The following is a 27,550-nucleotide window of genomic DNA, read 5'->3' as shown; positions in this document are numbered from 1 at the left end:
GAGACAGAGTCTTGCTGTCTCCCAGGCTGGAGTGCAGTGGCGCGATCTGGGCTCACTGCAACTTCTGTCTCCTGGATTCAAGCAATTCTCCTGCCTCAGCCTCCCGAGTAGCTGAGACTACAGGCATGGGCCACCACACCCGGCTAATTTTTTTGTGTTTTTAGTAGAGACGGTGGAGGGGGGGGGGCGGGTTTCGCCATATTGGTCAGGCTGGTCTCGAACTCCTGACCTCAAGTGATCTACCCACCTCGGTCTCCCAAAGTGCTGAGATTACAGGCGTGAGCCACCGCGCCCGGCCGGTGTAGTTTCTTTAGGGGTACACTATCAGTTAAAGTTACTAATTTTTCCACGTCTTACTTTCTGTAAGTTTGGGCAGTGGACCCCATTTGTGCACCATTGCTTAGCCCTTACTATCTTTTGTATTGTGTACGGTAATCATGTCCGATGGAATCAAAAGTAGACTCCTGTGTTTTAAAATTTTCTTTATAGTGTAACCAATTGTCTGCCACTTTGTAATGAAAAAAAAAAATAGCAAGGCAATTAATGTGCCTTAGATACAATTTTAAATTTTTTGTGTCTTTTTCCATACATTTAGTATTTAAGCATGCAAACATCGATACATAGTATAATGAAGAGCTATAAAGTGTGAACTCTATGTAACCACTACCACAGTCAAGAATTAAAATGTCTGTGGCCCCTGAGAAGCTCCCCTCTACATTCTATTCCTGATCATCCCCTTCCTCAGTTCTTTGAGGTTAACACTATCCTGATTTTTATGGCAATTATTTACTGCTTTCTTTCTTAGGATTTCTTAACCACCTGTGTCAGCATTCCTAAGCAATTTAGATTCGTTTTGCCTGTTTCTTAATTGTAAGTGAATTATATATTACATATCATTATGTATCTTTTTCTCTCATGCAGCTAAGATTTAACTCTATTAGTACATTTAGCTCTAGTTCTTATATTGGATTATAATAATCTATAGTATAAAAAGTATAGTATAAAAAGTCTTAATGGAAATGAGCCACAGTTTAGTCTAATATTAATAAACATTTGGATTGTGTTTCGTTTTTAGCAGTTATGATCAATGCTATTATGAATGTTCTTGTACATGTATTCTTATGTACATTACCATGGGTTTTTGTAGAGTACGTATGTTTATCTTCAGATTCACTAGTTATGCCTTTTTCAAAGTAGATACACCAATGTATACCCTGACAGCAGTATATGGTAGATCCCTTTACTTTTACTGTCTCACGAAGAGTTATTTTTCCTTTTTCCCAAATTGAGGAATGTGGCTTTATCTTATTGTTGTTTTAATTTACTCTGCCCAGGATACTAAAGAGTTTGAACACTTTTTCAAAAACTTACCGGCTATTTGGATTTCCTCTTTCTAGAATTGTCTTTTTAATTCTTAAATTTTTTGTGGAGGTTTGTTTTTTTGTTTTTTTTGTTTGTTTGTTTGTTTGGTGTTTTAATTGGGTTGTCTGTTTTACTCAGGGATTTCTAGCAGTATGGCCAGTATCTTCTCTGTGCTTGGAGCATTACTCTCTTCTGGGATGGCAACATTATCTTCGTGTAGGTCTTATATGCTGTCATTGTTCTTTGAATTTTATATGTAGTTTAAACGCCTGGTAACAAGTCTATGTTTGTGCTGTTCATTATAGTAGCTACAAGCTGCGTGTGGCTTTTGAGCACTTGAAATGTGGCTAGTGTGACTGAGGAACTGAATTTTTGGTTTTGTTTAGTGTTCAATTAAGTTTAAAAACTGACACTTGATACAGTTACTGTGAAACCTTTATGTTTGGAACAACTCAGATACATAAACCTTTCTTAACTTCAAATTATTAAATTATTATTATTGATTTTTGGAGATTCCGCTTCCCCCTGCTCCCCCCGGCGAGATGGAGTCTCACTCTTTTGCCCAGGCTGGAATCCAGTGGCATGGTCTTGGCTCACTGCAACCTCTGCCTCCCAAATTCAAGTGATTCTCCTGCCTCAGCCTCCCGAGTAGCTGGGATTACAAGCATGTGCCACCATGCCTGGCTAATATTTTTATTTTTTGTAGAGGTGAAGTTTTACCATTTTGGCTAGGCTGGTCTCAAGCTCCTGACCTCAAGTGATCCACCCGTGCTTCAGGATTCCACAAACTTGGAAAGCTTTTTCCTGCATCCTGCTGGTTGTGGAATCATTTTCCCTGAAAAAAGTTGTAGAGATGCTTGAAGAAGTGGTAGTCAGTTGATGAGAGGTCAGGTGAATATGGCAGTTGAGGCAAAACTTTGTGGCCCTGTTCGTTCAACTTTTGAAGTGTTGGTTGTGCAATGTGCTGTTGGGTGTTATTGTGGAAAATTGGGCCCTTTCTGTTGATCCATCCTGGCTGCAGGCATCACAGTTTTAAGTGCATCTCATTGATTTACTGAGCATACTTCTCAGATGTAATGGTGTCTCCAGGATTCAGAAAGCTGTAGTGGATCAGACCCGCAGCAGACCACCAAACAGTTACCATGGCCTTTTTTTGGTGCAAGTTTGGCTTTGGGAAGTGCTTTGGAGCTTCTTCTCGGTCCAGCCACTGAGCTGGTCATTGCTGGTTGTCATATAAAATCTACTTTTTGTTGCACCTCGCAGTCTCATTGAGAAATGGTTCATTGTTGTGGAGAATAAGAGAAGACAACACTTAAAATGGTGTTTTCTTAAATTTTGCTCAGCTCATGAGGCACCCACTTGTCAAGCTTTTTCACCTTTCCTATTTGCTTCAAATGCTGAACAACTGTAGAATGGTCAACGTTGAGTTCTTATGTTGAGTTCTTCAGCAACTTCTCCTGTAATTGTAAGAGGATCAATCTGCTTCAATGATTGCTCTCGGTTGTTGTCAACTTCCAGTGGCCTACCACTACACTCTTCATCCTCAAGGCTCTGGTATCCTTTGCAAAACTTCTTGAACCACCACTACACTGTACGTTCATGAGCAATTCCTGGGCCAAATGCATTGTTGATGTTGCGAGTCGTCTCTGCTGTTTTACGACACATTTTGAACTTGAATAAGAAAATCACTCGACTTTGCTTTTTGTCTAGCATCATTTCCATAGTCCAAAATAAATATAAACAGCAAGTAATAAGTCATTAGCAAAAAAAAATAAAGTGAGAAATGCCCATTAAAATGGTGTATAACATAACCACATTTAGGAATGTATTCCCGTATCAAATGGCAAATTCCAACAATGCAAAATCCACAATGAATTTTGTACCAACTTAATAATTCGTGCTGCTTTGAAGGAAATCTTTTAGAATTTTTTTTTTTTTTTTTGGTCATAATTTTCTGCTGTTTCACTCTGATGTTTTGTGTGGAATTCTTTTTTTCTTTTTTCTCCTAGTCAAGTGTGGTTGTGGGGGTAGAGGAAATGTTAAATCATCATGTGGAATTCTTTATCTTGCCCTGTATTCATCAAGATGAATGATGCTATGTAAATATTGTTATACTGTCATGACTTTTAAAATTTCTATTATTTTTTATAGTCGTATTTTTAAAAATATACATATATTTTTAATCCTTGGTTGAGTGAATCTGTGGCTATGAAGGGCCGCCTATATTCGTAGTTCATTTGTTATTTGTTGGAGATAATTCCAGTTTCTAAATTTTCTAAGTCTGTGTCTGCTAGCTCATGATATTTTTTTCTTGTGTGCCTTGATACCAGTTGTATTTTAAAAATTACAGGAATATGAGTCCTAGAATAATAGTCTCTTTCTTAAGAAGGTATATTTTTCTAGGAAAGATCTCTAGGAGTGCTGTCAGTCCTAAGTCGCTTTATTCATGTTCGATAGTTGGAATTCCTTAATGAATGCTAGTGAACGTACAGTGCAGTGGTGGTTCAAGAAGTTTTGCAAAGGATACCAGAGCCTTGAGGATGAGGAGTGTAGTGGTAAGCCACTGGAAGTTGACAACAACCAACTGAGAGCAATCATTGAAGCAGATTGATCCTCTTACAATTACAGGAGAAGTTGCTGAAGAACTCAACATAAGAACTCAACGTCGACCATTCTACAGTTGTTAAGCAATACTTTAAGATCATGAATTCTACTTTCTTTCAGTTTCCTCTTACCCTAATGATGTTGTCCTTAAACTCTGAATGTAAATTAGGTAGCTTATCTGAGTCCCCAGCTTTGGCAGGCCATGTATTTTATTTTATTTTGATTTTATTTTTTGTATTTATTTATTTTATTTTAAATGAGGTCTCGCTATATTGCTCACAATGATCCTGAATTCCTGGGCTCAAGCAATCCTCCTGCCTTGGCCTGTCAAAGGGTAGGATTACAGGCATGAGCCACCACACCTGGCCTTGTGCTTTGATTTTTTTTTTTACCACAGACCTGCACATCTTCCATTAGTTCAGCCTTTTTTCTCAGCCTTTTCTTCTAGATAGGAAAATATCCTCAGAACAAAAGTTACTTGGTGTATGGTTTGTTTCTGGCTTGCCTTCACGTGGAATTTGGTATGAAATTTCACATTACCTTATTTCATTCATTATTATTTAGTTTTTTGTTGGCCTCAGCAGAAAGTTTGGTCCTGTCTGCCACTACCATAAATAAAACCTAATTATCTTTCTTTTTTACTTCTGAGATTTGATTTTAAGATATTTATGCTTTGAGCCAAAAATTTTTTAACTCATATATGTTTAAATTTTTTTTAAATTTTAATTATTATGGATACATAATATGGGGAGTATGTGATATTTGATACAAAAATACAGTGTGTAATGATCAAATCAAGTAATTGAGATATCCATTACCTCAAGCATTTATCATTTCTTTGTGTTAGAGACACTTCATTTCCACTCCTTTAATTGTTCTAAAACATACACTAAATTATTGTTAGCTGTAATTACTATATTGTGCTACTGAACACTATATTTTATTCCTTCTATCTAACTATATTTTTCTACCCATCAACCATCTCCTCTTGATTCTCCTCTCAACACTACCCTTCCCAGTCTCTGGTAACATCTTTTTACTCACTGTCTCTATGACTTCAATTTTTTTGAAGCTTCCGCATATGGGTAAGAACATGTGATACTTGCCTTTCTATATCTGGCTTCTTTCCCTTATAATGTCTGCCAGTCGCATCCATGTTGTTGAAAATGACAGAATTTCATTCTTTTTTTAATGGCTGAATAACATTCCATTGTGTATATGTACCACATTTCTTTATCCATCCTTTGCCATTTCCTTTCTTTTGGGTATATACCCAGTAGTGGGATTGCTGGATTATAGTTCTATTTGTTGTGTTTTTCGGAGCTCCATACTGTTCTCTGTTGTGACTGTGCCAGTTTACATTTCCACCAACAGTGTGCAAGGGTTCCCCTTTCTCCACATTCTCACCAGCATCTGATATTGACTGTCTTTTTGATAAAAGCTGTTTTAACTGGGGTGAGATGATACCTCATTATAGTTTTGATTTGTATTTCTCTGATTATTAATAATGTGGAGCATTTTTTCATATACCTGTTGGCCATTTGTATGCCTTCTTGAGAAATGTCTCCTCAGATCTTTTGCCCATATTAAAATCAGAATTTTTTTTCCTGTTGAGTCATTCATTCAAGATTCTTATGTATTCTGTTTATTCATCCTTTGTCAGATATTAGTTTGAAATATTTTCTCCCGTTCTACCTGTTATATCTTCATTTTATTGTTTTCATTGCTGTGCAGAAGCTTTTTGGCTTGGAGAGATCCCATTTGTTGATATTTTATTTTATCTTATTGCTTTAGTTTCTTGTGTTTTTGAGATCTTAAGAAGTCTTTGCCTAGACCAATATCCTGGAGTTTTTGTCCGATGATTTCCTTTAGTAGTTTCATAGATTTAAGTCTTTAATGCATTTTCTTTGATTTTGTATATGGCAAGAGTTAGGGGTCTACTTTTGTTCTTCTGAATGTGAGCATCCAGTTTTCCCAACACCATTTATTGAAGAGACTGTCCTTTCCCCAATGAGTGTTTTTGGCACCTTAGTAAAAAACTAATTGGCTTTAAATATATGGATTCATTTCTGGACTCTCTATTCTGTTCTGTTGTTCTACGTGTCTGTTTTTATGCCGGTACCATGCTATTTTGGTTACTACAGTGTTGTAGTATATTTTGAGGTCTGGTAGTGTGATAACTCTACCAGTTACCAGCTTTGTTCTTTTTAGTCAGGATTGTTTTGGCTATTTGGGATCTTTTGTAATTCCATACAATTTTAGGATTTTTTTTTTTCTATTTCTGTGAAGAATGTCATTGCTCTTGATAGGGATGGCTTTGAATCTGTAGATTGCTGTGGGGAGTATTGTCATTTTAACATACTATTTTTTTCAACCCATGAGCATGGGATGTCTTTTCATTTGTTTGTATCCTCTTCAATTAATTTCATCAATGTTTTGTAGTTTGCATTGTAGTTGGTTAAGTTTATTCCTAGATAGTTAATGTTATTTGTAGCTATTGTAAATGGGATCACCTTCTTGATTTCTTTTTCAGATAGGTTGTCACAGAGAAATTCTATGGATTTTTGTATGTTGATTTTGTATCCTGCAATGTTACTGAATTTATTAGTTCTAATAGTTGTTTGTTGGAGTCTTTAGGTTTTTTAAATATAAGATCACATCAGCTGCAAACAATGATAATTTTACTTTCTCCTTTCCAGTTTAAATGTCCTTTATTTCATTCTCTTGTCTGTTTACTCTGGCTAGGACTTCTATTACTAACTTGAGTAATAGTGGTGAAAATGCCCATCCTTCTTCTAGATCCTGGAAGAAAGGCTTTCAGTTTTTCCCCCATTCAGTCTGATACTAACTGTGGGTTTGTTGTATATGGCTTAATCATGTTAAGGTATGATCCTTCTATCCCCAGTTTGCTGAGAGTTTTTATGAAGGGTTATTGAATTTTATCAAAAAGGATTTTGTTGGCATCTATTGAAATGACAATACACTTCGTGTCCTTCATTCTGTTGATATGATGTATCACACTGATTGATTTACATATGTTGAACCATCCTTGCATCCCTGGGATGAATCCCGGTTGATTATGATGATCTTTTTAATGCGCTGTTGAATTTGGTTTGCTCTGTTTTGTTGAGGATTTTTATATCTGTTTTCATCAGAGATACTGGCCTGTAGTTTCTTTTTTGTTGTTGTTGTATCTTTGTTTGGTTTTGGTATCAGAATAAATCTGGGGCTGGGCGTGGTAGCTCACTCCTGTAATCCTAGCACTTTGGAAGGCTGAGGCAGGCAGATATTTTGAGACCAGCCTGGCTGACATGGTGAAACCCCATCTCTACAAAAAATACAAAGATTAGGTGGGTGTGGTGGCTCATGCCTGTAATCCCAGCTACTCGGGAGGCTGAGGCAGGAGAATTGCTTAACGCAGGAGGCAGAGGTTGCAGATCGCCTGGGGAAGAAAGTGAGACTCTGTCTCAAAATAAATAAATAAATAAATAAATAAATAAATAAATAAATAAATAAATCTGGGCTCATAAAATGAAATTGGAGATCCTCTGTGATTTTGGAGAATGATTTGAGTAGGACTGATGTTAGCTCTTCTTTAAATGTTTGGTGGAATTCAGTGAAGCCATGAAGTCCTGGCCTTTTCTGTGATGGGGGACTTTTTATTATTGTTTGTATCTTGAAACTTATTGGTCTATTTAGATTTTGGTTTTCTTCATGTTTCACTCTTATTAGGCTGTATGTGCCTAGGAATTCATTCATTTCTTCTAGGTTTTCCAATTTATTGGCATGCGGTTGTTCATGATGGTCTCCAATGATCCTTTGAATTTTTGTGATATCAGTTGTAATGTCACCTTTTTTGTCTCTGATTTTATTTGGATCTTCTTTTTCTTTTTCTTAGTCTGGGTAAAGGTTCATTGATTTTGTCTATCTTTCCAAACAACCCTTTTCATTTCATTGATCTTTTCTGTTTTTTTGTCTTAATTTTATTTCTGTTTTAAATTAATTTTCTTGTTTTATTATTTCTTTTCTTAATTTGGGGCTTGGTATGCTCTTGCTTTTCTAGTTCTTTAAGATGCATTACTAAGTTGTTTATTTCTTGGTTTTCTACTCTTTGATTTGCACATTTATCGCTATAAACGTTCTCTTTAGTGTTAGCTTTAACTGTATCTCATAGTTTTAGTAGGTTATGTTTCCATTTTCATTTGTTTCAATAAATTTTTTAAATTTCCTTCTTAATTACTTCATTGGTTGTTCAGGCATGTATTGTTTAATTCTTACGTGTTTGTATAGTTTCCAAAGTTCCACTTGGTATTTATTTCTACTTTTATTCCATTGTGGTTAGAAAAGATACTTTATAATTTTTATCAGACTTGTTTTGCGGCCTAACATGATGGTGCTCTTTTTGGGTTTCTATTTGCATGCAATATCTCTTTCCATCTTTTGGTCTATCTATGTTTTTATAAATGAAGTGAGTTTCTTATATGTAGCAGGTACTAGGGCCTTGTTTTGTTTAGTCCTTCAGCTCCTCTCTTTTGATTGGAGAATTTAGGATCCATCCTTGAGAAATGCTCCATGTGCTGAGGAGAAGAATGTGTATTTTGCAGCTGTTGTATGACGGCTTCTGTAAATGTCGATTAGGTTCATTTAATCTATAGTGCAGATTACATTCATTACTTTTTTTCTGTCTAGATGATTTGTCCAATGGTGAAAGTGGGCTGTTGAAGTCCCAAGTCATTACTGTGTTGGGTTCTGTCTCCTTAACTCTAATACACTTGACTTTATATATCTAAGTGCTTCTGTTTTGTATAGATATGTATTTATCATTTTTATATCCTCTTGCTGAATTAAAACCTTTTGTATTGTATGATAACCTTTTTTCTCTCTTCACAGTTTTTGTATTGAAATCTATTTTATCTAAAATAGATACAAAGCTACTTGGGCTCTTCACATGCAGTATCTTTTCCATCTTTTGTTGTTAGTCTATGTTTTTATAGTGAAGAATTTAGTCCATTTACATTCAGTATTATTATTGATAGGTAAGGACTTCCTGCTGCCTTTTTATTGTTGTTCTGGTTCTTTTCTTGGGCTTTTCCCCCTTTCTTTTTTCCTTGTCTTCCTTTGTGCTAAAGTTATTTTTTGGTAGTATGTTTTAATTTCTTGCTTTTTATTTTTTGTGTACCTATTAGAGGTTTTTGTTTTGTGGTTACTATGAGGTTAGCAAATAACAACTTATAGCCAATTATTTGCAACTGAGGACAACTCTGATTGCAAAGAAGAGAAAAAATACATGCACAGAAAAAACTTTAAAATCTGTACACTTTTACTCCATCCCTTCATTTTTTGACGTTTTGTCTCTATATATTTTTATATTATCTTTTAAGTTCTGGAGTAGTTTTGTGTTTTTTTGTTTTTGTTTTTGATAATGTTATATATAAAGTTTCAGTGCCACAAAAGAAATAACACTCGAATATAAAATTTTCTTTTTAATTCTCAGCAAGGCAAGTTACTTCTATATAGAAGGGTGCCCCCTTACAAATGGAACAATGGTGAGCGCACATTTGGACAAGGGAGGGAAGGGGTTCTTATCCCTGATGCATGTAGCCCCTGCTGCTTTGTCGTTCCCCTGTTGACTTTAGTTAGACCTCACAAGCTAAACTAATTCTGATTGGCTAATTTAAAGAGAATTACGGGGTGAGTGCTTTGGTGGGAGTCAGGGCAGAGCAGGTAGCAGATAATTGGAATGATTTAGGGTGGAGCAGGTGATTGGAATGTAGGGTGGAGCAGGTGATCAGAATGAATCAGGGTGAAGTAATCGAAAAAGGTTGCTTTACGAGGAAGTTTAAAAGTAGAAGGAAAAGAATTGAACATACTGACATATTCTTTGAAAAGAAATTTAGAACTCATATCTAACAATCCCTCCCCTTGTATTTCCTTACAACTTTCTTTTCAAACTTTTTTTTTTTTTTTGAGATGAAGTCTCACTCTGTCCCCCAGGCTGGAGTGCAGTGGCACCATCTTGGCTCACTGCAAGCTCCGCCTTCCGGGTTCACGCCATTCTCCTGCCTCAGCCTCCCGAGTAGCTGGGACTACAGGCGCCCACCACTACGCCCAGCTAATTTTTTTTGTATTTTTAGTAGAGAAGGGGTTTCACCGTGTTGGCCAGGATGGTCAAGTGTTGGGATTACAGGCGTGAGCCACTGTGCCTGGCCTCAAACTTTTTTTTTTTTAACGTGTCTTGGCTTAGTTATTTTGCTGGATTTTCTAAAAGAAGAAGCTTCTCCAGATAAGGTGGAGGTTAGAACACATATCTAACAATAGGATTGTCTTTAATCTTCCTACTAAAGATATGAGCGGTTAGAGTATTCTGTATTTATCTGTACACTTACTTTTACCAGTGAGTTTTATACCTTCAGATGATTTCTTGTTGCTTGTTAATGTCCTTTTCTTTCAGATTGGAGAATTTCCCTTTGGCATTTTTTGAAAGATGAGTCTGGTGTTGATGAAATCCCTCAGCTTTTGTTAGTCTAGGAAAATCTTCATGTCTCCCTCATGTTTCAAGGATAATTTCGGTAGATGTATTAGTTTGGTGCAAAAGTTATCATGGTTTTTGCCACAATATTAATTGCCATGAAAAGTAATTGCAAAAACAGTGGTTACTTTTGCACCAACCTAATACTATTCTACTCTCTTCTGGCTTGCAGGGTTTCTACTAAAGTTTGTCATCCTACTCTCTTCTGGCTTCTCTAAGTTTGAAAAGTACTCTGCTATTCTTTCTTTGAAAAAACTTTCTACCTCAGTCTCTTTCTCTACGCCCTCTTTAAGGCCAGTAACTTTTTGATTATGACTTTTGGGAGCTATTTTCCAGATCTTGTAGGCATACTTCATTTTTTTTTATTATTTTTTTCTCTTATGACTGTATTTTCATATAACCTGTCTTCAAGCTCACTAATTCATTCTTCTGCTGTTGAGAGACTGATGCATTTTCAGCCGTTGAATTTTCCAGCTTCAGAATTTCTGCTTGTTTTTTTTATCATTTCAGTCTCTTTAAGTTTCTCTTACATAATTCTGAATTTTTTTATCTCTTTTATCTTGAATTAAATTGAGTTTTTTTAAGACCACGATTTTGAATTTCCCATCTAAAAGGTCACATATCTTTACTGCTCCAGGATTAGTCTGTTTGGTGAGGTCCTGTTTTCCTAGATGTTCTTGGTAATTGTGGACATTCATTGATATCTAGGCATGGAAGAGCTAGTCTTCACAGTTTGGGTTTGTTTGTTCCTGTCGCTCTCCAGGGGGCTTTCCAAGAAATCAAAGCAGATTGAGTGTTGTGACCGAAGCCTGTAGTCACTGCAGCCATTTTGGCATTAAAGAGCATCCAAAGCATAGGAACGCTGTGACTCTTGCAGACTCCTACATACACAGTCCTGATGGACTTGGGAAGATAATTGGGAGAATTCCCAGGGTTACCAGGCAGAGCCTCTTGCTCTCTACCTTCCCTTTCCTTCAGTCAGGAGTCTTTCTCTGTACTGGCCTGCCCAATGTTGGTGGGGGATGATACAGGCACTCCTGTAGCCACCACAGTTGGAACTGTGCGGAGTTGCCACTGAAGCCTCGCAGACCAGCGCAGTATTGGGGCTCACGCAAGGGCCACAGCCAGTCCTGCATGACTGCCACTGGTTATTCAAGGCCAAAGGCTGCTTTAGTCAGCAGGTGGTGAATTCTTCCAAGACTGAGTCCATCCCATCAGGGCAGCCATTCCCTTCCTGCCTATGGTGAATCTGTAAACGCCATCCCAGAGCAAAAGCTTGCTATCAAAAGCTTCAGAAATCTGTCTTTTTGCTTTATTTTACTGTGACTGAACCAATATTCTGGTTGCAAAGCAAAGTTCTCTGTACTCTTCCTTCTCCTTACCCGAGCTGAAGGGGTTGGGGAGGGGTGCCTCAGGGATTCCCTTAGCTGCCACGGGTGGTGTTGCACTGTGTTTTATCTCAAGTCCATTACCTCCAAGGCCAGTGCAGTACCAAGGCTTGCCAAGGGATGCAGTCCTTGTGGCCTGTCACTCCAATTTATTCTGGGCCCTAGACCACTTGAGTCAGAATGTGGTGAAGGCCAATTACTTCCTCTGGGGTGGAGGATTTCTCTTTGGCCCAGGACTGAGCTAAATGCTCCTTCTGTGGGCACCAGCACAATGCCCTGTGTTATGTTCTGCTGTTACAGAGCAGCACTGAGTTCCAGTGCAAAGTCCCACACTTATTTTCACTCTCTCTCCCAAGCACACAGATTCTATCTCAGTGTTGTGCTGCCTGGGGTTGGCGGAGGGGTGGTGTAGTCAGTGCAAGACTGTCTTTCCTGCCCTCTTCAGTGCCTCTTTCCTTGATATTATGTTAAAACCAGGTGTCATGATTGCTCACCTGATTTTGGATTTTTTGTTTATTTGTTTCTTTGTGTGTTTGTTTGTTTGTTTTGAGGCAGGGCACTCTCACTGTCACCCAGGCTGGAGTGCAGTGGTGTGATCTCAACTCATTGCAACCTCGACCGACCTCCTGGGCTCAAAGGAGGTGACCTCCTGGGCTCCCACCTCAGCCTCCCGAGTAGTTGGCACTGCAGGCACATGCCACCATGCCCGGCTAATTTTTTCACGTTTTGTAAAGACAGGGTTTCATCTGGTTGCCCAGGCTGGTCTTGAACTGAGATCAAATGATCCACTCGCCTTTGCCTTCCAAAGTGCTGGGATTACAGGCATGTAACACTGTGCCCAGCTGATTCTTATGAAGGTGTTTTTTGTTTTTTTTTTTTTTAATTTTTTTTTGCATGGATAATTGTTCAGTTTGGTGTTCCTGCTGGGGATGATTCCTGGGGATTCTCTTCGGCAATCTTGTTCTGCCTCTTCTGCAAGGAAAAGACATCTATTTAAAATTTTTCTTTTTTATTATAATTTAAGTTCTGGAATACATGTGCAGAACATGTAGGTTTGTTACATAGGTATACACGTGCCATTAACCTGTCATCTACATTAGGTATTTTTTCTAATGCTATCCCTCCCCTATCCCCTACCTGCCAGTAGGCCCCGTGTGTGATGTTCCCCTCCCTGTGACCATGTGTCCTCATTGTTCAGCTCCCGCTTATGAGAACATGCGGTGTTTGGTTTTCTGTTCCTGTGTTAGTTTGCTGAGAATGATGGTTTCCAGCTTCATCCATGTCCCTACAGAGGACATGAACTCATCCTTTTTTATGGCTGCATAGTATTCTGTGACGTATATGTGCCACATTTTCTTTATCCAGTCTATCATTGGAGGGCATTTGGGTTGGTTCCAAGTCTTTACTACTGTGAACAGTGCTGCAGTAAACATACATATGCATGTGTCTTTATAGTAGAATGATTTATAAACCTTTGGGTATATACCCAGTAATGGGATTGCTGGGTAAAATAGTAGTTCTGGTTCTAGATCCTTGAGGAATTGCCACACTGTCTTCCACAATAGTTGAACTAATTTATGCTCCCACCAACAGTGTAAGTGTTCCTATTTTTCCACATCCTCTCCAGCATCTGTTGTTTTTGACTTTTTAATGATCGCCATTCCAACTGGTGTGAGATGGTATCTCATTATGGTTTTGATTTGCATTTCTCTCATGACCAGTAATGATGAGCTTTTTTCCACATGTTCGTTGGCTGCATAAATGTCTTCTTTTGGGAAGTGTCTGTTCATATCCTTTTGTTGCCATTGCTTTTGGTGTTTTTTAGTCATGAAATTTTTGCCCATGCCTATGTCCTAAATGATATTGCCTAGGTTTTCTTCTAGGATTTTTATGGTTTTAGGTCTTATGTTTAAGTCTTTAATCTATCTTGAGTTAATTTTTGTATACAGTGTAAGGAAGGGGCCCAATTTCAGTTTTCTCCATATGGCTAGCCAGTTGTCCCAACACCATTTATTAAATAGTGAATCCTTTCCCCATTGCTTGTTTTCATTGGGTTTTTCAAAGATCAGATGTTGTTGTTGATGTATGTTGTTATTCCTGAGGACTCTGTTCTGTTCCATTGGTCTATATATCTGTTTTGGTACCAGTACCGTGCTGCTTTGGTTACTGTAGCCTTGTAGTATAGTTTGAAGTCAGGTAGCGTGATGCCTCCAGCTTTGACCTTTTTGCTTAGGATTATCTTGGTTTATGCGGGCTCTTTTTTGGTTCCATATGAAATTTAAAGTAGTTTTTTCTAATTCTGTGAAGAAAGTCAATGGTAACTTGAATGGGATAGCATTGAATCTATAAATGACTTTGGGCAGTATGACCATTTTCATGATATTGATTCTTCTTATCCATCACATGGAATGTTTTCCTTGTTTGTGTCCTCTCTTATTTTGTTGAGCATTGGTTTGTAGTTCTCATTGAAGCGGTCCTTCACATCCCTTGTAAGTTGTATTCCTATGTATTTTGTTCTCTTTGTAGCAATTGTGTGAATGGGAGTTCACTCACGACTTGGCTCTCTGTTTGTCTATTATTGGTGTATAGGACCGTGCTGCTTTGGTTACTGTAGCCTTGTAGTATAGTTTGAAGTCAGGTAGCGTGATGCCTCCAGCTTTGACCTTTTTGCTTAGGATTATCTTGGTTTATGCGGGCTCTTTTTTGGTTCCATATGAAATTTAAAGTAGTTTTTTCTAATTCTGTGAAGAAAGTCAATGGTAACTTGAATGGGATAGCATTGAATCTATAAATGACTTTGGGCAGTATGACCATTTTCATGATATTGATTCTTCTTATCCATCACATGGAATGTTTTCCTTGTTTGTGTCCTCTCTTATTTTGTTGAGCATTGGTTTGTAGTTCTCATTGAAGCGGTCCTTCACATCCCTTGTAAGTTGTATTCCTATGTATTTTGTTCTCTTTGTAGCAATTGTGTGAATGGGAGTTCACTCACGACTTGGCTCTCTGTTTGTCTATTATTGGTGTATAGGAATGCTTGTTATTTTTGCACGTAGATTTTGTATCCTGAGACTTTGCTGAAATAGTTTATCAGCTTAAGGAGATTTTGGGCTGAGACAATAGGGTTTTCTAAATATACAATCATGTCATCTGCAAACAGAGACAATTTGACTTCCTGTCTTCCTATTTGAATACCTTTTATTTCTTTCTCTTGCCTGATTGCCCTGGCCAGAATTTCCAATATCATGTTGAAGAGGAGTGGTGAGAGAGGGCATCCTTTTCTTGTTCCAGTTTTCAAAGGTAATGCTTCCCATTTTTGCCCATTCAGTGTGATATTGGCTGTGGGTTTGTCATAAATAGCTCTAATTATTTTGAGATACGTTCCATCAATACTTAGTTTATTGAGAGTTTTTAGCATGAAGGTGTGTTGAATTTTGTCGAAGGTCTTTTCTACATCTGTTGGGATAATCATGTGGTTTTTGTCATCAGTTCTGTTTATGTGATGGATTATATTTATTGATTTGTGTATGTTGAACCAGCCTTGCATCACAGGGATGAAGCCGCCTTGATCGTGGTGGATAAGCTTTTTGATGTGCTGCTATTCGGTTTGCCAGCATTTTATTGAGGATTTTTGCATGGATGTTCATCAGGGATATTGGCCTGAAATTTCCTTTTTTTGTTGTGTCTCTGCCAGATTTTTGGTATCAGGATAATGCTGGGCCCATAAAATGATTTAGGGAGGAGTCCCTCTTTTTCTCTTATTTGGAATAGTTTCAGAAGGAATGGTACCAGCTCCTGTTTGTACGTCTGGTAGAATTCGTCTGAGAATCCATCTGGTCCTGGGCTTTTCTTGGTTGGTAGGCTATTAATTACTGCCTTAATTTCCGAACTTGTTATTGGTCTGTTCAGGGATTTGACTACTTCCTGATTTAGTCTTGGGAGGGTGTGTGTTTCCAGGAATTCATCCATTTCTTCTAGATTTTTCTAGTTTATTTGTGTAGAGGTGTTTATAGTATTCTCTGATGGTAGTTTGTATTTCTGTGGAATCAGTGGTGATATCCCCTTTATCATTTTTTATTGTGTCTATTTGATTCCTCTCTCTTTTCTTCTTTATTAGTCTGGCTAGTGGTGTATCTATTTTGTTAATATTTTTGGAAAAGCAGCTCCTGGATTCTTTTTTTTTGGAAGGTGTTTTTGTGTCTCTATCTCCTTTATTTCTGCTCTGGTCTTAGTTATTTCTTGTCTTCTGCTGGCTTTTGAATTTGTTTGCTCTTGCTTCTCTAGTTTTTTAAATTGTGATGTCAGGATGTTGGTTTCCCATCTTTCCTGCTTTCTCCTGTGGGCTATAAATTTCCCTCTACACACTGCTTTAGCTGTGTCCCAGATATTTTGGTACATTGTGTCTTTGTTCTCATTGGTTTCAAAGAACTTATTTATTTCTGCCTTAATTTTGTTATTTACCCAGTAGTCATTCAGGAGCAGGTTGTTCAGTTTCCATGTAGTTGTGCAGTTTTGAGCGAGTTTCTTAATCCTGAGTTCTAATTTGATTGCACTATGATCTGAGAGACTGTTTGTTATGATTTCCATTCTTTTGCATCTGTCGTGGAGTGTTTTACTTCCAATTATGTGGTCAGTTTCAGAATAAGTGCGATGTTGTGCTGAGAAAAATATATATTCTGTTGATTTGGGGTGGAGAGTTCTGTAGGTGTCTTTTAGGTCCACTTGGTCCATAGCTGAGTTCAAGTCGTTGAGTGTCCTTGTTAATTTTCTGTCTTGTTGATCTAATATTGACAGTGGGGTGTTAAAGTCTCCCACTACTATTGTTGTGTGGTCTAAGTCTCTTTGTAGGTCTCTAAGAACTTGCCTTATAAATCTGGGTGCTCCTGTATTGGGTGCATATATATTTAGGATAGTTAGCTCTTCTTTTGCATTGATCCCTTTACCATTATGTAATGCCCTTCTTTGTCTTTTTTGATCTTTGATGGTTTAAAGTCTGTTTTATCAGAGACTAGGACTGCAATCCTGCTTTTTTTCGCTTTCCATTTGCTTGGTAAATATTCCTCCATCCCTTTATTTTGAGCCTGTGTGTATCTTTGCAAGTGAGGGGGTCTCCTGAATATAGCACACCAGTGGGTCATGACTCTTTATCCAATTTGCAAGTCTGTGTCTTGCCAGTTAGCTCATTTACATTGAAGGTTAATATTGTTTTGTGTGAATTTGATTCTATCACTTTGATGCTAGATGGTTATTTTGCCCGTTATTTGATGTAGTTTCTTCATAGTGTCAATGGTCTTTACGATTTGGTATGTTTTTGCAGTGGCTGTTACCAGTTTTCCTTTCCATTTTAGTGCTTCCTTCAGGAGCTCCTGTAAGGCAGGCCTGGTGGTGTCAAAATCTCTCAGCATTTACTTGTCTGTAAAGGACTTTATCCTTCACTTATGAAGCTTAGTTTGGCTGGATATGAAATTCTGGGTTGAAAATTCTTTTCTTTAAGAATGTTGAATACTGACCCCCACTGTCTTCCGGCTTTTAGGGTTCCTGCAGAGAGATCCGTTGTTATTCTGATGGGTTTCAAATTTCTAAAATAACATTTGGCTCTGCGGTATAAGAAGCCAAGTTAATGAAATTAGAAAATATTTTAAGCAGCATGTTTCTTCTCTTTCTCTTTTCTTTTAACTCTTGCAAAGGTAAGAGAACACATGCTTAAATTTTTAACTACTTGTCCATGGCTTATTATTAAAAATAGTTCTCACTTCTTTGTCATAGGTTAGATTCTCCAGAATATTTTCCTTCAGATTGATACCATGGTGCAACAAAATGTTTGGGCCTTTATTGCCTTATTTGCTCAATCCCAGGAAGGCTATGATGTTGGATGAGGTGGCTGTCACTACCCGTTTTCCCATCTAGAGGGAAATACTTTTGAAACTTTTTTTGGCTTGTTCTTCTGGTATATACCTCTGTATCTCTAAATATTTGCTATCTCCTGTCTTTTCCGTTTCAGGCATTATCTCTTGACTTACTGTAGGTGATGTAGATTAGCCATTTTCCACAAACATCCCATCCAGTGCCCCCGCTCTTCCCATTGATAGCTTAATTTTCCATATACAACCATTTAGCATTTGTATAGTTCTAAATATTTACTATTCATTTAGACCCAAACTATCTGCTGCTTGTCAAACTAGCCTCTCCGTGTATTCAGAGGTATCAAGTATTTTTATCAGTTTATCCATTATCAAGAAATTTCTTCCAGACCATTCTGATGTACTGCAGTTTTGGCCCATTGCTTTATAGAGTTGCTGCTGGTGCAGGCTCTATCCTATGCTGGTTCCTCTGTTTCCTATATCCTATGTAATACTTTGGCTTGTGTATTCTCTTGTTTTATTCCATTTTCTAGTAGCTTTCTGAAAGGCAAATGTTCTGTGGTATTATATTTATGTAAGTGTCTTTATTTTACTCCAACTATTAGTTTAGCTGGCTTTCAAATTATAAAGGTGAAATTGTTCTTCTTAAGAGCTCTGAAGGTATTCATAGCATCTATTGTAAAATTAGAAGCCCTTCTTACTTCCATAGCTCTTCTGATCACTTTTGTCTTCTCTCTGGAAGATTGTACAATCTAATTTTCAAGCTTATCAAATGTTTCTCTTTGTTGTATCTAGAGTTCTGAAATGTCACAGCGATGTGACTTATTATGAGTCTATAGTCATTCATTTTGCCATGCATTTTATGGGTCCTTTCAGTCTGACATTTTGTGTCCATCAACTCTGGGAAAGTTCCTCATATTTTTTCTTTAATTTTCTTGCCTTTGTTTTTGGTTCTGGAACTCTAATTAGACATTCTACCTCTTGGGACTATTTTTTTTTCTGTCATTTTTTTTTTTCTTCTTCATACTTTCTGGAAAATTTACCTTTTTCAAACTTTTGAGACTTTCATTTCTGCTATCATACTTTTAATTTCCAAAAGACCTTTTTTGATCTCTGTATAATTTTCTTATTATATCCTGTTATTTTCTCTTTCTATGAATTTAATTAAAATTATTATTGCTTTGTTTTGAAATTTATTGCTTCCTGCTTTCTCTGTTTTTTCCAAATTATTCTTTCTGTTAATATGTTTTGGTCTTTTTAATCTTGAAGCTTTCATCAGCTATGTAGCAATCTTTGATTGTATGTTCAAATTTATCTTAAGGGCATTAGAAAGCTATTTCAGAGTTCTGTGAATATGGTTGGGCATTTTCGGGATGGAAATCCCTGGTGTCATTATCTTTAGGTTTGGAAGCCTAATAAGAGTCTAGTAAGAAGAGTTCTCCAATCTTCTACCTCTCGGTCAGTGATTCTCAAGTGGGACAATTTGGCCTCCTAAAAGAAATTCAGCAGTATCTAGAGACTTATTTGATTGCCACAGATAGGTTGCTACTGAAAATTGATACATAGAATCTGGGGGTCTTGTTACATCCTACAGTGCATAGGACAGCTCCAACAACAAAGAACAATCAAGTTTAAAATGTTATCCAGAGAAACCCTGCTTTAAGGTATAAGTCTGATTGCCAGTGCTATGAGAACTATGTGAAAGAAGGTAGCTGGAGAGCCTCAATATTCAATATATAAACACTATCTTAATCCTCTCCTCCCCCTCAAAACTTTTTTGTCTGATACCCTCATCTTCTGCTGTGTCTTGTGTCCCTAGGGTAGATTTCTGTCTTACCCTCTATAGAAAATAAGCCTCATGGCCTCTGATGAAGTGGGTTAGAGGCTTCTGTTTAATTTAAACCATATTAGCACTGCAAGTCTTTTAGGAATGGTTTTCTCATTGAATTCTAGCCCAAATTAAAAGACCGATTATTAAGTGAACTTGTTGTATGTTTATTATTTAGAGTATTAGCTGATGAGACTGGATGGCTTTATATATTTTACTAAATGCATAAGTAGAAAAATAAGATATGAGTTGAAGATTATAAACCAAAAGGCAGATGAAACCTGGAATTGACAGCTGTTCCCATCCTTTCATTTCTGTTTTATTCTCTTTTTTCATTCCAGATCTTGCCCAAAGCGCTGATCTTAAACATATTTTGGGGTTGCTACCTTTTCCTAATCTCTTTTTACCTTTTATCTTATTTTCTCCCATGTCTCTCCTCACCTCCAATAAAACATAGCAAATTCTTAGTCCTATACTACTTTCTTGATTAATAGGAGAATTGAGAATAGTGTAAAATTTTGACCTGCCTTAGTCTGTTTTGTATTGCTATAAAAGAATACCTAAGACTGGGTAATTTATAAAGATGTGAGGTCTTATAGCTCACAGTTCTGCAGACTGAGAAGTTCAAGAACATAGACCTGGCTTCTGGAAGGGCTTTCATACTTCATACTTCACAACATGATGGACAAAGTCAAAGGAGAAAAAGAAACATTCAAAGAGGAAAATCTGAGGAGTGCATAATGGCCTTATTACAACCCACTCTTGTGGGAAGGAACTAAGCCATTCGCCAGAGAACTAATCCAGTCTCATGAGAGCCAGAACACACTAACTCCAGAATAGCACTAAGCCATTTATGAGGCATCTACCCCTAAAACCCAGATACCTCCCTCTAGGCCTCACCTTTCAATATTGCCACAGTGGGGTTCACATTTCCACATTAGCTTTGGTGGTGATAAAGAAACCATATCCAAATTATAGCATGACCAAAGAGTTGAGGTCAGACTTTTCAAGAATTAAGTTCCGATCTGTTGGCTTTTCACTTGCACAGTTTCACTTTCTCCTTTGTTTCTTTTTTGTATTGTTTACAAAAAATATACATTTTCTAATATAGATAACCCAGAAATGTCGGTCTTAAATGCACTCTTAATATGACACTTGTATGGTTTGTATGTGTCTCAGTCAACTTACTTTATAATAAGTAAATACCAAAACTATTTTCCCTGAGAAGCTGGGTTTCAGCTAATACCCATTGGACTTTGGTGGTTTTTTTTATTATGTCCAACATGTTATACCAACACTGCTGCAATATCTGGTGAGCATCATGTTTTTAAAAATTTATGGTAAAACTCATTTTATGTTTGTAACATATGTTTAAAAGTTAAAAGAGAATTTTAGCATCATAATTTACACTTAGAAATTTATATGTTCAAATTGTAAAGTACAGGATTTGATTTAAATGTGCAAGAAAATTTTAAAGTTACAAAATAAGTAATATACATTCAGTATGAAAGTGATTAAAAAATGAAAATTACCTATAACCTTTGCACCCAGAAATAATTCCAAGATGCTGATATGTATAATATTAGTCTTTTAAACTATGTTTTATACATTTAATAGCAGCATGAGATCACAGAGCTTTGTCAGGTACTTTGAGAAGAAATAATCATAGATAACATGTTTTTATTATATTAAATACTTATAAAATAACAATATGTTTGTTTCCTTTATATTACAAGAGTCTCTTCCCAACCATTAGGAATTATGCTCTTGAATGGTGTGATGATTGGTGTTGACAAAGAAAAATAAGATATAAAAAATTTGCTTACTTTGGTATATAAATGTTATTGAAATGTCTTATTTCTTTAAAAACAAACATATGAATGAATTCATTCTTTGTTTTGTACATTCTGTGGATTGTGATGAATATATAATGATCCATCATTACAGTATCATACAGAATAGTTTCATTGCCCTAAAAATCTCATGTTCCGTACTTCTTCTCTTTCCTTGACAACCACTGATCTTTTAGTGATCTTTTCACTAAAAGATCTATTTCTGTAGTTGTGCCTATTCCAGAGTATCATACAGTTGGAAACATACAGTAGGTAGTCTCTTCAGATTGGCTTCTTTCACTTAGCAATATACATCTAAATTTCCTTCATGTCTTTTCATGGCTTTGTCTCTTTTATATGCTGAGTAAGATTCCATTTTATGGATGTACCACAGTTTGTTTATCCATTCACATATTGAAGAACACTCTTGCTTACTTCCAAGTTTTGGCAATTATAAGTAAAGCTGCTATAACCAGGAAGATAGAGGTCTTTGTGTGGACCTGTCTTCAACTCATTTGGGTAACCAGAGTACATGATTTCTAGAGTGTGTAAAACGAATATGTTAAGTTTCATGATAAACTGCCAGACTGTTTTCCAAAGTCACTGTACCATTTTGCTTTCCCGTCAGCCATGAATGAGAGTTTCCATTGCTCTACCTTCTCACTAGTACTTGGTATTGTCATTGTTTTTGGATTTAGCCATTGTAATAAGTGTGCAATAGTATCTCATTGTTTGATTATGTAATTCCCTGTTGACATACGATGTTGAGCATCTTTTCATATGCTTATTTCCACCTGCGTATCTTATTTGGTGAGATGTTTATTTGGATGCCAATTTTAAACTGGGTTGTTTATTTTCTTGTTGAGTTATTTGTATATTATAACAAAGTAAGTGTTTTTCACATATTTTATCCCCATGTGTATTTTGTGTTTTAATTTTCTTAATAGTGCCATTTGTAGAGCAGAAGTTTTTAATTTTAATGAAGTCTAAATCAATTTTTTATTTTCTTTCATGGATTGTACTTTTGGTGTTGTATCTAAAAACACATGGCCATCACCAAGGTACCCTAGATTTTCTTTTGTGTTACATTTTTGGAGTTGTGTTTGTTTGTTTTTTGAGATGGAGTCTCACTCTGTCACCAGACTTGAGTGCAGTGGCACGATCTTGGCTCACTGCAACCTCCGCCTCCCGGGTTCAAGTGATTCTCCTGCCTCAGCCTCTGAGATAGCTGGGACTACAGGCACACACCACCATGCCCAGCTAATTTTTGAATTTTTAGTAGAGCCGGGATTTCACCATGTTGGCCAGGATGGTCTCGGATCTCTTGACCTTGTGGTCCACCAGCCTCTGCCTCCCAAAGCACTGGGATTACAGACAGGAGCCACCGTGCCTGGCCTGTTTTTTTGGAGATGGGGTCTTGCTGTGTCTCCCAGGCTGGAGTGCAGTGGTGGGATCTCAGCTCACTGTAACCTCCGCCTCCTGGGTTCAAGCGATTCTCCTGCCTCAGCCTTGCGATGTGTTCAGAATTTATTTCTTCCAGTGGGTTCTTGGTCTTGCTGACTTTAAGAATGAAGCTGTGAACCCTCGGGGTGAGTGTTACAGCTCTTAAAGATGGCGTGTCTGGAGTTTCTTCCTTCTGATGTTCAGATGTGTCCGGAGTTTCTTCCTTCTGGTGGGTTCGTGGTCTCGCTGACTTCAGGAGTGAAGCTGCAGACCTTCGCAGTGAATGTTACAGCTCTTAAAGGTGGCACGTCTGGAGTTGTTTGTTCCTCCCAGTGGGTTTATGTCTCGCTAACTTCAGGAATGAAGCCGCAGACCCTCACGGTGAGTGTTACAGCTCATAAAGGTAGTGCGGACCCAAAGAGTGAGCAGCAGCAAGATTTATTGTGAAGAGCGAAGGAATAAAGCTTCCACAGCATAGAAGGGGACTCGAGTGGATTGCCGCTGCTGTCTTGGGTGGCCAGCTTTTATTCCCTTATTTGTCCCCACCCACATCCTGCCGATTGATTCATTTTACAGAGCGCTGATTGATCCATTTTACAGAGTGCTGATTGGTGCATTTACAATCTCTTAGCTAGACACAGAGCACTGATTGGTGTATTTTTACAGAGTGCTGATTGGTGCTTTTACAATCCTTTAGCTAGACACAGAGAGCTGATTGGTGCGTTTTTATAGAGTGCTGATTGGTACATTTACAATCCTGTAGCTAGACAGAAAAGTTCTCCAAGTCCCCACTCAACCCAGGAAGTCCAGCTGGCTTCACCTCTCAGCAAATAGCTGGGATTACAGGCGCCCGCCACCACGCCCAGCTAATTTTTGTATTTTTAGTAGAGACGGGGTTTCACCATGTTGGTCAGGCTGGTTTCGAACTCCTGACCTCAGGTGATCCAGTCGTCTTGGTGTCCCACAGTGCTGGGATTACAGGCGTGAGCCACTGTACCCAGCCATTTTTGGAGTTTTATAGTTTTGCATTTTATGTTAGGTCTGTGATCCATTTTGAGTTTTCTTTGTGTGAAAGTTGTAAGGTCTGTGTCAATTCATGTTTTGGCACATGTATGTCTAGTTTTTCCATTACCATTTGTTGCAAAGATTGTTCTTTTCTCCATTGAATTGCCTTTTCTTATTTCTAAAAGCATAACTGACTATGTTTATGTGGGCCTATTTCTGGACTCTGTTTTGTTCCCTTGATTTGTCTGTTCTTTCACCATTACCACACTGTATTGATTAGTATAGTTTTGTAATATCTTGAAGTTGGGTAGGTTTTGTCCTCCAACTTTGTTCTCCTTCAGTATCGTGTTGGCTCTTCTGGGTCTTTCTTTTTGTGTATACTTTAAAATCAGTTTGTCATATCCACAAAATAACTATCTGTGATTTTGATTGGGATTGCATTGAAACTATAGATCAAGATTGGAAGAAGTGACATTTAACAATATGAATTTTTTCTGCTCTTGAATGATCTCATTTATATAGACTTTCTTTGATTTCTTGAATCAGAGTTTTATAGTTATCCTCATAGAGATCTTGTACATATTTTGTTAGATTTATATCTACATTTTTGGTGAGTGTTTTTTGTTGTTGTTCCTAATATATATGGTATTATATTAATTTCTAATTTCAATTGTTCATTACTGATACATAGGAAAGAAGTTGACAATTTGTATATTAACCTTGTATCCTGCAACCTTACTATAGTAGTTTATTAGTTCCAGTGATTTTGTTGTTGTTATTTTGGGATTTTCTACATGCATAATCATAGCATATTATTGGGACAAAGAATGATGAGAAAAGATGTATAAAGAATGATAAAAATATAATAAAACAGTGTATTTGAGCCTGTTCATAGTTGATCATCAGTTTTGTCCCATTGATAGCCTTTTAACTTTGGGGAGTAAAAGGGATTGCAGAAAAGGATGAAGGTAGGGTACCAAAGTTCTAAGCCATATAATACTGTCTTTTTTAAGCACCCCCCCCCCAAACTTTTAGCTGTCCTTTTCCGACCCAAAAAACACAACTGTCTAAAAATCCTATTTCATTGTAAATGTCAACTGACATTTCCATTTATTCTTGCAAAATTACCTAAGTATGCTAATGCGGGGGGGTGGACAACATATTTATTAGTAAAACAGAATTGGAGAATATCATTTCATTGACTCTAGAATTTGGTCTGCTATGCTTTCTGCATAAGCTGAAGGGTCTCATTAGAAACGATGTATTATTCCTAAAAGTTTTTAGGGAAAATTTTAAGATTTTCTAGGATAATTTTAGGGTAATTTTAGCAATTCTTAAATAATTTAAAGCAATGTTATATTATTTTTTTCCTTCCAAAATAGTTTAATATTTACTAAGTAATTTATTGGAGTCGTAGCATATTGTAGGGGCCAAGAACAAACTTCTCTTCACCCTCTGAAGGTTCTTTGAAAATCAGCTGAAAAAAGACAGATTAATAGGAGAAAGGGCATATAATTTCATTTGATCATGGTTTTATGTGACATGGGAGCCTTCAGAGTAAAGACCTAAAGATAAAGGCAAAAACTGTCCATTGGTATGCTTAGGTTCAGCAAAGTCTGGACAGCCATGTACTGAGTGGGGAAACCCAGCAAGGCCTGCCTGTATAGATTCTTCTTGGCCTCTCTGTGCAGCATTCTTTCCTTCTGGGTATGGTACAGCACCATTTCTGGAATGGGGGTCGTATGACCTACAATCAAACAGGATAGGTCAGATTTTTTTTTTTATGGTTAGTTTTTACACAGAAAGATGAGGGCAGGGAACATTAGAGTAATGTATTTAGGTTCTGTGGCTGGCTTTGGGGAAAGGGGATTCTGGTTTCTGTGAACTACCTTGGGGAAGAGGGATTGTGGTTACAGTGGCTAGTCTCAGGAGAATGAGAGGCCAGAGACAGGAAGTTAGGAGATGGTCAGAGAGAGCTGCTTCAGAGGACTTTATTTTGGAGTATCATTTCCTGAGCCCTAGCAATATCATACTTACATTTAAGTAAATTCAAGTCTGTAAACATGGCAAAGGAAAAACTTATTTGAATAGTGGATAGTACTGTATTCATTATTATTCTCAAATGAACATATACTCTGAAGTAATTGGTATTGCAAGAAAGTACAGTTCTGTAATTTATGGGTAGTTTGGGGCTTAAGGAAAATTTGTCTACATGTGCCTTCTCACCACCAATTTTAGTGCCCTAGTCTTAAATCTTGTGTCCCATATAATGCAACCATCCTTCACAAAAATGATATTTTTGTCAGGTGTAGTACCTTACACCTGTAATCCCAGCTATTTGGGAGGCTGAGTCAGGAGGATTGCTTGAGGCCAGGAGTTGGAGACTTCAGTGAGCCATTATCATGCCACAGCACTAGTTGACAGAGGGAGGCTCCATCTCTTAAAACAAACCAAAAAAAAAAAAGTTTTTGTTGATTCAAGTGTCTGTTGCCCTTATACTATTTATCCATCCAAGTAAACACATTAGCTTGGATTCACAAGCTTAAATCCTCCTCCTCTTCAGCATGTTTTTAGTCAGAGAAGGTAGCCTACTTCCATGTACTCAGAGAACATAGACTACTGTTGATCATTATAATATTTAAGATGCATGGTAGTTATGTCACTGCCAGTAAAATCATATAATGCATTTCCAAAGCTTCTAAAGGATTTCTAAATAGGTTGCAAATTTGTGTTAGTTCTTTTGTTAGCCTATATAATTCAGAAGTAAATGTATTTTATTTTAAGACATATACTTTAAAGAAGTCCTCCAACTAGTATTTCTTTTTTGTTCCTTCCTTCATCAACACTACTGCAGAATTGATACTTTGTATCATTTACAAGGTGTATTCCATGGTTAATAATCAAAACAACTGTAGTAATGTCTTTTTTTCTTTTTTTGAGACCGAGTCTCGCTCTATCTTGCCCAGGCTGGAGTGCAGTGGTGTGTTCTCTGCTCACTGCAGCCTCCGCCTCCCAGGTTCAAGCAATTCTCCTGTCTCAGCTTCCCGAGTAGCTGGCATTATAGGTGCGCACCACAACACCTGACTAATTTTGTATTTTTAGTAGAGATGGAGTTTCACCATGTTGTCTAGGCTGGTCTCAAACTCCTGAACTCAGGTGATTCACCCGCCTCAGCCTCCCAAAGTGCTGGGATTACAGGCGTGAGCCACCATGCCCAGCTAACTGTAGTGATTTTGAAATGTCTTTCTTTACTGAAGATATCATAGTATTAACTCTGATTATCATTCTGGGAGTTGTTTATTTTGTAACTATTGACCTTCCATGTTCTTGAAAACAACTTTATTGTCTCATACATGAATACCAAGGCTGTAATAGGTACTTTATAAAGTAAGTACACTTATTAAAAGATATATATGTACCGGGCGCGGTGGCTCACGCCTGTAATCTCAGCACTTTGGGAGGCTGAGGTGGGTGGATCACAAGGCAGGAGTTCGAGACTAGCCTGGCCAACATGGTGAAACCCCGTCTCTACTAAAAATACAAAAATTAGCCGAGCGTGGTATTGCATGCCTGTAATTCCAGCTACTCAGGACGCTGAGGCAGGAGAATCACTTGAACCCGGGAGGCAGAGGTTGCAGTGAGCCGAGATGGTGCCACTGCATTCCAGCTGGGCAACAGAGCAAAAGTCCAGCTCAAAA

The 27,550-nt window shown here is 37.5% G+C and overlaps 1 protein-coding gene across 1 annotated transcript in view; it reads left to right on the top strand.

The window, feature by feature from the left end:
• Positions 1–27,550, top strand: part of ORC4 (origin recognition complex subunit 4) — an 89,102-nt gene that overhangs the window by 1,550 nt on the left and 60,002 nt on the right.

The sequence above is a fragment of the Rhinopithecus bieti genome, unplaced genomic scaffold (genome assembly GCF_001698545.2).
Source record: "Rhinopithecus bieti isolate Rb0 unplaced genomic scaffold, ASM169854v2 scaffold_28529, whole genome shotgun sequence".
In the NCBI taxonomy this organism is placed as follows: Eukaryota; Metazoa; Chordata; class Mammalia; order Primates; family Cercopithecidae; genus Rhinopithecus; species Rhinopithecus bieti.
This window is presented reverse-complemented; position numbering and strand designations above follow the sequence as displayed.